This window comes from Dreissena polymorpha, chromosome 10 (assembly GCF_020536995.1).
Source record: "Dreissena polymorpha isolate Duluth1 chromosome 10, UMN_Dpol_1.0, whole genome shotgun sequence".
In the NCBI taxonomy this organism is placed as follows: Eukaryota; Metazoa; Mollusca; class Bivalvia; order Myida; family Dreissenidae; genus Dreissena; species Dreissena polymorpha.
In genome coordinates, this window is record NC_068364.1 from 60,498,878 (window position 1) to 60,512,821 (window position 13,944).

Genomic DNA, 13,944 nt, shown 5'->3' on the forward strand with positions numbered 1-13,944 from the left:
ACGTTTCAAAACAGCGTGTGTTCAGCAATGCACTAACCAAAACCGGAAAATCAAACCTGCGCCCATTATGGGCAACAAAAATGGCTCTGGGAAACTTTGCAAGCCACATCATACAATCATGTAGAGAAGTTTTAATTGATACACTATCAACACTTCCACCATTTTCACGCATTATTGCATGATCATCAACAGAGATGCCAATCACTTTCTGAGCTTCGGAAGAAATTGGCACTGTTGTCTTCACATATGTCGAGAACTTAAAACCCGTCTTCAAATGTACAGCAGCAATCTGAGTAATATCAGGCATTACTGTACCTCGAACTGAAATACAAAATTAAATTCACACAATGCTTATTTCATTAATTTTATAATTCCCCTTTAAGTTTCATTCTGACGCCTTATATGATCGTTGGTTATGAGAAAAATAAGTTTTTTAGCACAACAAGCACATTACATATTGACAAGTCGTTGAACTCAAATTATCGCTTGTGAAAAGAATTCACCATTTATATTAATAGCTCAGAATTTTAATATAACCTATGCTCCTTCATAAGATTTATTACTAAAAGTAATGAATTTATTTAAAACAATTGTAATATTTGGAATAGCTTTTAATATTTATAATAACAATCACAAATATTTTTAATGATGTGCCTACCCTGTGGTTCTAACCAAAAATCTTTTAAAAAATGTAATTTTACCAAACTATGAACTTTAATAAAACAATTATTATTAATATATTTCATGTTCATCTGGAATAAGAAATAAGAAGACAGTTGATGAGAAAAAATACCAAAATTTGGCACCAGAATAGTCAATAACATTGTATTAAAAGTTAGTTTTTACACTCACTCCATTTCTTTCTCATAAGCATCAATGGCAGCCTTGTTAGACGGCGCAGTAGAGATTTTTTTGATGGCCTCCAAAGCACGAGTCTCCATCTTCTTAAGATTTCTATTTGCAATAAGCGTTATGTTTAGAGTGGTTAGGAAGTTATTTACCTTCACCCACTTGCCCAAACTGACTTTCGTTGCTGAAAAGAGAATAAAAAATGATAAGAACATGAGGCCGTAGTTACTTAATAATGACATCACAATGTATTTTCATAGAATCCATTCGTATCATCATTACATTATTAAATAACATGAATGAGCAACTAATTGGATTTAACAACATAAATGCGAAACTAAATTTGAAAACTGAATATGATGGATAGCGGAATGTTTCCTTATATATTACACGATAAACAAATATTCACTGGGAATGACGCTTGGAATTTTAAGGGGTCTGAAGATCAATGGCAATTGTACAATGATTAAACATTGATAGAAATGGCAGGTTGAAAAAGAAGACATGCATACCTGTTCCAAGCTTGGTATTTACGTTAAAGCTTGGCATTCCCCTGATCTTGAGATGGTGCTGCTTTCCATAAGCAACACGGTTGACTTTTCTACAGTCAGTGTTTTCACTAACAACGTACAAATAACCACTGATGCAATTTTGTAGTTCGCCAACAATGTTATATATTGTGAAAGGAATGGGACACAGATTACAAAACTGATCATACTGTAATTTGTTTAGCAAAACCTCAAGCTCAACGAGTCAATCAATCTTCTTCCATCCCCCCACCCACTTCTGCTCACTCTTTTCACGCCATTTAGCAAATGCGAATAGCCTTTACGTGAGTCATTTTCACACAAATCGCCATCGCAGAGCTCGGTAAATGAATAATTGTTATCGAACACAACGTTGTCGATCGGTGTTTGCTTCTTTTTCGATTTTGCAAATCGCTCGCTTTTATTTCGCACTTTCAACAACCGTGACGTCATGAACACAAATATTATATGAAACGAATTAATTTAACTTATATTTGTATTGTATAGTTATTAAATCTTAAAGAGATAAGCAAATTTAACTCTTAAATAAAAAAGTACAAATTTATTTCGTGTATTTAGTATAATTTCCGGACTTTACCGTAGATATCGCTTATAGCCGAAACGCTTTCCGAATACGGCGATATCGACCGACTATTCCCGATCTCACTAGGCACCTACTGCCTTAATAAGTGACTAGTGTAACGGTTATCAATAAAGCAATAAACCGTGTAACCGCTGTCGTCTTGTAAAATTGAAGAAAATACGCGTTAACTAAAACTCGAACAGCAAAAGTCTGCGCTATTGTTAGAAAAACCACAACATAAATATATTTTGATTATGTTTTGTTTTTATACAAAACCAGAAAGTTTCGCGTATTTGCATAGTGCCTGTGATCTTTCCCCTGTGATCAGTTAATATTTAAAACAATTAGCTTTGCATTATTCGCAATAAATGTTGTAATAAATGTAATAGGCATAAATGCAGTACTTTTTACACTAATTTACACAGAAATCACCATTATGCTAGATATTCTTAAAACAAACATATATACATTGATCCGTAAAATAACTTCTCATCCCATAAGCGAAAAGAAAACGCATTACATACTAGTCGCCGCACTCCAAAGCGACGCCAACGATGTTTATGTTCTGGCGGTCAAATGGCAAAGGCGCGGTTATATGCGCTTGTCGCATGACCAACGCCGCGAACAAGTCATGCGATAATAGGTTGAGATGATAAAAACTGGTTAGGTTTGTTAGTTCAACTGTAGTAACTGTTTGGGAAATAATTAATGTTACTATTAAAATATACTATTTATTATTGCTGTAACTAAATTATTTGTATTACTGCAGAAATTTTGGATTCATTGGGGTTACCGTACTAGCCCTCACGTTCAGCTGTCTTAGTCTGTTCTGTATATCCGTGGTTCTGATCTTCATCTGTGCAAAGAAATATTGTCGACAGTCTTCACCAGTAGCCCCTGGTATGTGCATTTATGTTATTAATTGAACATGTATTCTTATTGAACTTTTCAATTTACCGATTAACTATTAGTTAAATACCATTTGAACGGTGATTGCGATTAGTTAGACACATACTACATATACAAATATATGAGATATTAAAAACAACAATGGAGTGCGTTTGTTATATTTGAAGTTGTCATACATATGCATACATTACGTTTCTTTATTGTGAGGTTTGACACATTTGTTTACATGTGTGGCATTTGTTAATGCTGTGCCGGGTGTAATGCAGTATGGACAGCCACTTACGTATAGTTAACCAATGATTCATAATCAACCCGCTATGCAAGGTCAACCAATGATTCATAATCAATCCTCTATGCATGTTCAGCAAATGATTGATACTCAACGCGCTATGCATGATCAACCAATGATTCATAATCAGCCCTCTAGGGATGATCAGCAAATAACGAATACTCAACCCGCTATGCATGGTCAACCAATGATTCATATTTAACTCTCTATGAAGGTCAGCAAATGATGGATACTCAACCCGCTATGCATGGTCAACCAATGAGTCATAATCAACCCTCTATGCATGATCAGCAAATGACGAATACTCAACCCACTATGCATGGTCAACCAATGATTCATATTCAACCCTCTATGCATGGTCAGCAAATGATGGATACTCAAGCCGCTATGCATGGCCAACCAATGATTCATATTCAACCCTCTTTGCATGGTCAGCAAATGATGGTTACTCAACCCGCTATGCATGGCCATCCAATGACGCATACTCAACCTGCTATTCATCGTCAACAACCTATGTATACTCAACAACAGTAGACGTTCACCAATAGAGACGTCCCCAATCAATCATCGTCTTTCACTAGTTGGGTCTGCAGCGGAAGAAAAATCAGCAACCAGTTATGAAATGGATTGGTGGACATCTTTTGTGATAAATTAAAATGTGTCCAGAATACTAAAGTGATTCAAGCATTTATGAATTGCATTTAGTTACCAAACAACGTTTCGTGATAGACGAATACATGTTTTCTAAGTTTGTTATATAGATTTTCATAATGTTAAAACTGAATATCCTTTAAAGTGTAGTTTTGACATATGCTACTTACAATTGCTTCTAAACTCTAGTTATCTGTATAGTCAGTTATTGAGGACACTTGTCTGTACCAGTATATGAACGATTGCATCAGTTTGGTCTATTATAAATGAGAGCCTGTCCGTATATCAGGAACATTATTCCGTAACAAACTTTACAGTTGTCCACTTACGTTGTTGTTTTATCAAAATAAAAATTCAAAAAAAAAAGCGTCGTGGATATACAGGTACTAGTAATTCGCATAAAGAACATCAAAATAAGTTTTTAATAAATTACATTACGCATCGTTTAAAGCGAGATTATACGATTTTTTTTTATTAAATTGTAATAGATTGATAAAATATGTTAAAATAACACACATACGCAAGAAAAAGTATATATTGAAGACGAATTTCATAAAATGCAGCAAAGACAAATTAGCGCCCCGAGCCGATTGTGACAGAGATATTTCGTACATATTTTCCTACAATAACCGAATTTTTTTAGTTAGTATTCGTGTGTCGTATGAATAGATATCGTTGCAGGAATTTAAAGTGAACCGTTAAACTAAATTTAGATTCACATCGTACATGCATGATTTACATGCTGGCGAATTCGACTGTACAGACATTTTCGATTTCAGAATTAAATATCTGGCTTATTTCGCATTTTTCGAAACATGTTCTTCTGAGCCTTTATTTTAATCTATATTGAAATATATTTTAAATAAGTTTTTTTTTACACATTTTATATAAATTAATAAATATTTGACAAAATCGTGTTATCTCGCTTTATCATATCTGATTTGTCAAACAATATATTTGATAAACGTAAAACAAAACCCCAATATTTTCAAAATTCAGGCATTTTAATAATATAAAATTACACAAGAAATGAGTGATAATTAACCTCTAATATCAATGACAACGCAAAACTTGATATTTCTTAAGGAATTCAACTGCTTTTAGATATACTTTACCATATACTGTTTACGCTTTATTATTTCCCTTCCCGCCCCCCCCAAAAAAAAATAAAATAAATAAATAATATAAAATAAAACAACAAATAACATATGACTCGTTGATTTACAAAAAAGTAAAATCAATGATAAACATCATAAACACGATGTAAATGTTAAAACAACCTTTATATATGATATTATACAAGTGTCGATTTGACACAGGCAGGTGTGTTTACATTCGTCCAATCGTATTGTGAGTATTGCAGACATTGGACAAAGACATGACTTTAGGATGATACAATAAAAGATGCACATAAGGTATGCTTTGGGAAAACTGTGCTCAATGCATTTGCGTCGAGTGTCGTCGCAGATCATCTTGTGCATTATGAACAGACTAATCAGGGACGATACTCTTCGCTTAGACTAGATTTTTGTTCGGAAGATTTTCCTTAAAACGAAACATTCCAACAAGCAGAAAGTTTCGTCCCTGAGATACGCGGCTTCAATATTTATTATCAATATGCTTAAGTTTAGCAGTACATCAGTACGAAAAGCACCTCAATGACATTCATGCGGACAGAACATTAAAACAAGACAATATGAACGCACTATATTCTATCCCCACTCCCATCACCCTAATTTATATTGATTGTTTCGCACATTTGTCAGCTGTTTTTCTGTTTGTATATATTGTAACGCTATATAATGTGATACATGACACTGGAGTCCTTAAATGTTTTGAAACCGCGCTTTGTCAAGTTTTCAATGATACACAATTAACATGGTGCATTATTTAAATACCTGTCAACACAATTGACGATGTAGTTACGTTCAAGTTTTCTTCGATCGTAAAGATTTTTTGATTGGCTCATCACGATAAAATGTGTGTATCAAAACATTCAATTAATCAAAGTACTGACAGTACTGGTGTGACGATGCTTTTGAAGAGGATTGATATAAAAGCGTCTATTTAAGTTTATCTACATCACCACAATTGTGTATGTGGGTACGAAAATTTTGAGCAGGAAAAAAATGGGTACGAAAATTTTGGGTAAAAAAATTATGCCAAAAAATATTGTTACGAGCAAAAATTTGGGTACGAAAAACAATTTGGGTAAGAAATAAAATTTGGTACGAAAAATGTAGGGTACGAAAAAAAATTGGGGGGTACGGGGAAGTAGTACCCGTGGAGAACTTGATCCTTTCAGCGAAACTGGGAGGCGGGTTACATTCTCGATCAAATATAACAAGAAATATCTTTAAAAAGGTATTCGACGTGTGTTACAGTAAAACGTTTGTGGGTTATAACATTACGTTTCAGCATATAAATTCAAAACTTGACATGCTCTTTAATTACACCATGCTCTTCAACTTCACATGTATATCATACCAAACTTTATATTTCGTTGTTTCCTTTCATAAGTTAATGATGCTATGTGTACGGACGTGATTTCACAATCCCACGTGCATGAACATATACTTTTTCTCTTTTGATTATTGTTCTTTTTCTCTAATTCAATAAGCTTAGTCATGTTTGTTCGTTACGTACGGCAATAATTACATGATGATTCCCGATCGAAAGTGGGTATGAGCACATAGTCATAAGAGCACTTGAATACGTGAGTTCGCCCATGAACACATGGTAAGGTTAACTAAATCTCCGCGATATGACCTAATATGTGTTTAAAACAGCAAACAATATCCAAGAAACGAATGAATTGTCAAACATAGTATGTGTACTGATGTGGCCCTGTGATTTATGTTTGAAAAGTTTATTAAAAATGCAAAATGAGAAAGCACGCAGAAGAGCGAGTATCACAGATGTGATACGGCTATTACGCTGTTTATATACCATAGTCGCTACAACGTTTACAAATGGCAGGTTCGAAATAATTCGTTTTCTTTAGATTCATGATCGCGTTGAAAGTTAATTATACACGTTTTAATTCGCAATTTATTTACTGAATCACGACAATTGTCAAATACAGAAAATGCATAGTTGTTTCATTGATCTATAAACAAATAATGATTGAATATAACTGATTTGAAATTAACGTTTTCAAACTATTATTAAATCTTTTCCCAGAATCTGCTGTCCTATTTAAAGCTGAGCTTCCTATACCTTTATCAATGATAATCAGCGAGGTATGCCGATTAGAACAAGAGCACCGCCTTGCGGGTGCAGACCGCTCATCTATTTTCTTTTTAAAGGTGAAGGGACTCTCATTTTCAATCACAAAGGAGGGAGGGGTGGAGTGAAGAGCGGTGCATTGTGTGGGGGTGTGGACATTTATTACATTTTCTTCCAAAAATGCGAAAAAAAGGGAAAAAAAAATCGGGGGGGGGTGGGGGGGGGTGGGGGGGGGATTCTTGGGTGCGATGGATGGACGGTTTTTCAAACATAAAATAATAAAAATAAATATTTGTTTTTTTTTACCGTTTCATAAAAAAATGGGGGGGGGGGGGTGAGGTGGGGGGGGTATAGTGTGAGGGTGTGGTGGTAATTTGTGAGATGATCTTAAAAAAAAAAAAAAAAAAATAGGGGGGGGGGATTCGGGTGGGGGGAGGGGGGGGTGGGGGGGATTCTTGGGTGCGATGGTTGGACGGTATTTCAAACATAAAATAATCAAAATAAATAGTTTTGTTTTTTAACCGTTTAAAAAAAAAATTGGGGAGGGGGTGGGGTGGGGGGGGGTATAGTGTGAGGGTGTGGTGGTCATTTGTGAGATGATCTTAAAAAAAAAAAAAAAAAAAAAAAAAAAAATAGGGGGGGGGGGTTGGGGGGGGGGGGGCACGGGCGATGGTTTGGGTGGAGTCTATTGTGGTATGTCAGGTAAGAGTAGTTTTGTCAAAGTATCAATCAAATCTAATCATAAATAAAGAAGTTATGGCAATTTTAGAGAAATTTAATAATTTGACCTTGAGAGTCAAGGTCATTCAAAGGTCAAGGTAAAATTCAACTTGCCAGGTACAGTAACCTCATGATAGCATGAAAGTATTTGAAGTTTGAAAGCAATAGCCTTGATACTTAAGAAGTAAAGTGGATCGAAACACAAAATTTAACCATATATTCAAAGTTACTAAGTCAAAAAAGGGCCATAATTCCGTAAAAATGACATCCAGAGTTATGCAACTTGTCCTTTTACTGTACCCTTATGATAGTTTGCGAGTGTTCCAAGTATGATAGCAATATCTATGATACTTTAGGGGTAAAGTGGACCAAAACACAAAACTTAACCAAACTTTCAATTTTCTAAGTATAAAGGGCCCATAATTCCGTCCAAATGCCAGTCAGAGTTACATAACTTTGCCTGCACAGTCCCCTTACGGTAGTTAGTAAGTGTTGCAAGTATGAAAGCAATAGCTTTGATACTTAAGGAATAAAATGGACCTTAACACAAAACTTAACCAAAATTTTCAATTTTCTAAGTATAAAAAGGGCACATAATTCTGTCAAAATGCACGCCAGAGTTATCTAACTTTGCGTGCCCAGTCCCCTCATGATAGTAAGTAAGTGTACCAAGTTTGAATGCAATAGCATTGATACTTTCTGAAAAAAGTGGACCTAAACGCAAAACTTAACCAAAATTTTCAATTTTCTAAGTATAAAAAGGGCACATAATTCAGTCAAAATGCACGCCAGAGTTATCTAACTTTGCCTGCCCAGTCCCCTCATGATAGTAAGTAAGTGTACCAAGTTTGAATGCAATAGCATTGATGCTTTCTGAGAAAAGTGGACCTAAACGCAAAACCTAACCGGACGCCGACGCCGACGCAGACGCCGACGCCGACGCCGACGCCAAGGTGATGACAATAGCTCATATTTTTTTTTCAAAAAATAGATGAGCTAAAAATCTCAATCGGACTGGCTCGGTCTTCTACATAGGTTGCCATTGTGAAGAATTTTTTTTCATTATATGATAACTTAGACGATGCTTCGCAGCATCGTCAAAAAGCCATGCCTTTCACAACACATCAAATATAGCGGCCTCGATCAGAGCCAAGTCTATGACAAAACGCTTTCTTTGCGACGTTTACTATTGAGACATCTCTAATCACTATATTTTTATCAACGTATTTCAATGCCTCATGTTGCATGCTATATAACCAAATTCAATTCTAGCCATTTGATAAATGGGCTACATTTTTAGACGGACGTTGTTTTGTAGTAATAACTGAAAGGATTAACGCGTGATTGTGTACATAACTTACTTCCGCATTAAAAGAAATGAGCCTTTTTCTGGGAAAACGGGGTTTGCATGTGCGTTAAGTGTCGTCAAAGATTAGACTGTGCGTTCATGTGCGTTAAGTGTCATCAAAGATTAGACTGTGCTTTCATGTGCGTTAAGTGTCGTCAAAGATAAGACTGTGCTTTCATGTGCGTTAAGTGTCGTCAAAGATTAGACTGTGCTTTCATGTGCGTTAAGTGTCGTCAAAGATTAGACTGTGCTTTCATGTGCGTTAAGTGTCGTCAAAGATTAGACTGTGCTTTTATGTGCGTTAAGTGTCGTCAAAGATTAGACTGTGCTTTCATGTGCGTTAAGTGTCGTCAAAGATTAGACTGTGCTTTCATCTGCGTTAAGTGTCGTCAAAGATTAGACTGTGCTTTCATGTGCGTTAAGTGTCGTCAAAGATTAGACTGTGCTTTCATGCTTTCATCATCATCATCATCATCATCATCATCATCATCATCATCATCATCATCATCATCATCATCATCATCATCATCATCATCATCATCATCATCGTCATCATTATTGTTTTTAATTATTATTATTATTTTTATTATTATTATTATTTTATTACTGTACAGTAAAACAACACCAAAATAAGTACAAAGTAAGCATTGGCTGCCACATAGTAAAGAATAACGGTACAATACAAGGTAGCTCCATATAGACTTTAATAAAATCAATATATAACTAGTAAAAATACTGTCAGTACTTCATACATATCAAGTGTTAGGTTTGACTAGCCTTTTGACGTTATTTCTGCATTCTGCGAACCGCGTGTTTGTTAACATAGAGCCCTCTGTAGACGCCCTTCTTGGCACCCGTACACGTGTATATTGTTCTGGCGAGTATAGATCCCACTTGACAGATGCAGTGGGCCCACAGGGTGTCATGTCAAGGAAGCAAATGAGGCTCATACGGGCTCCGGTATCGGAACTGATAATACCGGTATGCAGTATATTTGTCACTCGTGTCACCCTAGTAATGCTCTTGCGTCTGCGTTAACATAATGTCCATCATCTGTCTGTTGCATCATTTAAATCTGAAATCCCTATGGATAGTTGCAAAATCATTTGATCTTAATACTTTGTGTTTTTCTTTCTTGTGACATTGAAAGATTATACTGTACTTACTATCTGTTGTGTGTTTGTGTTTGTAAAATGGCCCATCGGAATAGGAAAACTACTTGTAATCAGAAGTCTAACTTAGGAAATGTGTAAGCATTACTGTGTATGTAGTATCATACTATCAGTAGCTCATACAAAATGCGTTTGAAATTTGACATTTATGCCTATGTCTTAATGTGCGGTATTTGCAGTTGAATACTTTTTAACACTTTTGGATATCGCCTAATTAAATGATATAGTATATTCAAATAGCAAGCAAGACAGAGCAGTTATATTGATACTAAATGTTGTTTTATACTTATCTTAAGAATATAAAATATACATTTTCTTTTGCTGCCATATTTGTATGGGAAGAAGAATATAATCCAAAAATGTTTTAATTACGCAATATTTCATTTTAAGAATACTCACTTTGAATAAAAAAGGAAAAATAAATCAACAATGTAACCATGTAACTATTGCAAACTGTATACATTTAATAAATACCTGTGCATGCAGTGTTCAATTGCCTTTTGTATTACTTTTTGTTTGTGTGTTGTTGTTTTTTCTGTGAAAATTAGTTTGCATATACATGTATCTTTACTTACGATACATGTATACTTATTGCTCACCATAACTTGAACTCACCTCTTTGTATTTACCTGAAATTAGACTACCTTTCCAATAATTTCTAGCATCTATCAGGCAGGATTTATGACTTTCTCTCGATTATTGTTTTTTGTCATCACGTTTGTGATATTTCATTTTACTTCTTCATTTCTATGGAATATTCATCTTTTTGTATCCCTAATTTTTGTTTTCTATTTTTTGTTTGTATGTATAGACATCTTATGTCTTATAATATTAACCAACTGGACATGTTTTACAATAGAAACTTACTGGACAAACACACACAAATTATCATTTACATCATTCTCCGCCTCTTTAAATGATTAACTTGTGTACTTTGAATGTAAAAGGGCTAAACAATAAAGACAAACGCATAAAAAGCTTCAAATGGTTAGACGAGAAAAATATAGTATATGCCTATTACAAGAAAGTCACTTGACACATACTTTAGCAAAACCTTAAAAGATGAATGGGACGGAGACATCTATCTCAGCGGACAACATACTAATAAACAAGGCATTGCCTTTCTTATAAAAAATAATATAGGGAGAACAGTCGATAACTTTAACGAAATAATAATTGGCAGACAAGCAAGTATAGATATCAAAATTCACGAAGCACATTTAACATTAATCAACGTTTACGGCCCTAACATATATGCTTCCACATATAACGAAACATTACAATCCTTTATAATTAATAACCAAGATAAAAACATTATAGTCGGTGGTGATTTCAATACTGTTCTAAACCCATCATTAGATAAAAGAAAGGAAACCTTTAGTCTCATCCTAAAAATAGAATCATTTTGAATACCATAATTGAAACTTATCTGGCGTACAGTAAATCCAAACAAAAGCAAATTCACCTGGCACTCAAACACAAAACCATCACTATTTTGTAGATTATACTTTTTTAATATCTGAGTAATTTTGCAACATTATTGACACATTTATGACTGACCACTCTCTAGTTCAACTTAAACTGCACAAAATACAACCTGAAAGAGGCCAAGGATACTTTAAAATTAATAACAGCATCTTATTAGATACACAATATCAAACGCAAATAAAACAGGAAATATTCAATACAGTTCAAAATAATAAAGATGCGAACACCTTATAGGAAGTAATTAAAAGAAATATAAGGAACACAACAATTAGATACACATTTAAACAAAAAGAAACACACAAACATGAAACCATCAAAATCATTGAAACACTTGAAACACAATTTCACGAAACAAACACAAATGATACCAAAGCCATTGAAAATGAAATGACATAAAAAAAACAAGTACCGTATTAGAAGGAATTTATCATACACATCTCAATGGAATAATACTACGAGCACGTGCAGAGCATGTTGAACACAATAAAAAAAATACAAAATACGTCGTGAACAAAAAACTGTACTCAAATTAGTAGTCAATGGCGAATATATAACAAACAGAACACAAATACTAGAAGAACAACGTTTATTTTTCGAAACCCTCTATAAACGAAAACATGTTGAAAATATAACCCTTTTTAAAAATACACATCATGCTTTAAATCATGAGCGAAAACTACTGTGCGACGGATTACTTAATGAATATGAATGTGGATAAGCACTAAAGGAAATGCAATATAACAAAAGTCCAGGATCTGATGGCATCACCATCGAATTCTATAAAATATTCTGGAATGAAATTAAAACACATTTAATTAATTCACTCAACTATTCATTTAACAACGAAAACCTTACTACGCTACAAAAAAGGTTAAATATCACTCATTCCGAAACCTGGAAAAAACTTAGAATTCTTATCAAACTGGCGCCCGATTAGTTAACTGAACAATTATTATAAAATTGCAACTAAAAGTATATCAAACAGAATTAAAAAATATTACCATCAATCATTTCAAGATCTCAATTTGGTTTTATTAAATGACGGTGAAAACATACGTCTGATACAAGAATGCATACATTATTTCAACCAACCAAACGATTCTGGCCTCATTTTCTTTGCAGACTTCGAAAAAGCTTTCGATTCACTTAACCATTCGTTTATGTTTTTTTTGCTACGAAAAAAGGAATTTCGGTGAAAGTCTAATTAAATGGGTTAACAAAAATTATACCGATATTAGCAGCATAATTATTAACAGTGGCTTTTCCTCAAACAGTTTTAACATCATACGAGGGGTAAGGCAAGGATGTCCACTTTCATCCTCGCTATTTATTATATGCATCGAGTATCTATCACACTATATCCAATAAAAAAAACATATAAAGGGAATATCGCTAGAACCTGACGAAGAAATTAAACAGTCCCTATTTGCTGACGATGCAACTTATTTTTTAAATGACAGTAGTGACTCATTCAATAGTCTTATAGAATCGCTAACTCTTTTTAGAATGACATCGGGTCTTAAACTATACAATAGTAAATGCACTTTGCTACGAGTAGGTAAATTTGAACAAAATAATATTCATCTTAAAAAAAGAAATGAAATTCAACTGGCCATCAGAAGAATTAAAAACGTTAGGAATAACCTTTACAAACAATGAAAATGAAACAATTCTAAAAAACATATTGCCTAAATTACAAAACTTTAAAAATTGTTTAAAATCATGGCAACATCGTAAACTTACTCTAATCGGAAAAAAACACCGGGTTGAAAACGTTTGCACTCCCTAAATTAATTTATACACTAACAGTTCTCACAAACCCATCAAATGGTATTATTGAATATATAAAATCAGAAATATTTAATTTCATATGAGACGGTAAACCTGATAAAATAAATCGAACTCAATTAATTCAATCAATAGAATATGGAGGTATCAGACTAACGGATAAAGATTCATTCCTGAATCCAATCAAATGCAGTTGGGTAAAAGTATATTTAGATAATACCAGTACAAGTAAATGGAAATTATTCTACCAGAAAATTCTTAAAACATATGGTGACTCTTGACTTTTTGAATGTAATATCGACAATAATATCTTAGATGAAATTTCAACCAAAAGCATATTTCTATCGAATGTTCTATCGGCATGGTGTAAAGTTACTCATTATTTAGCAACC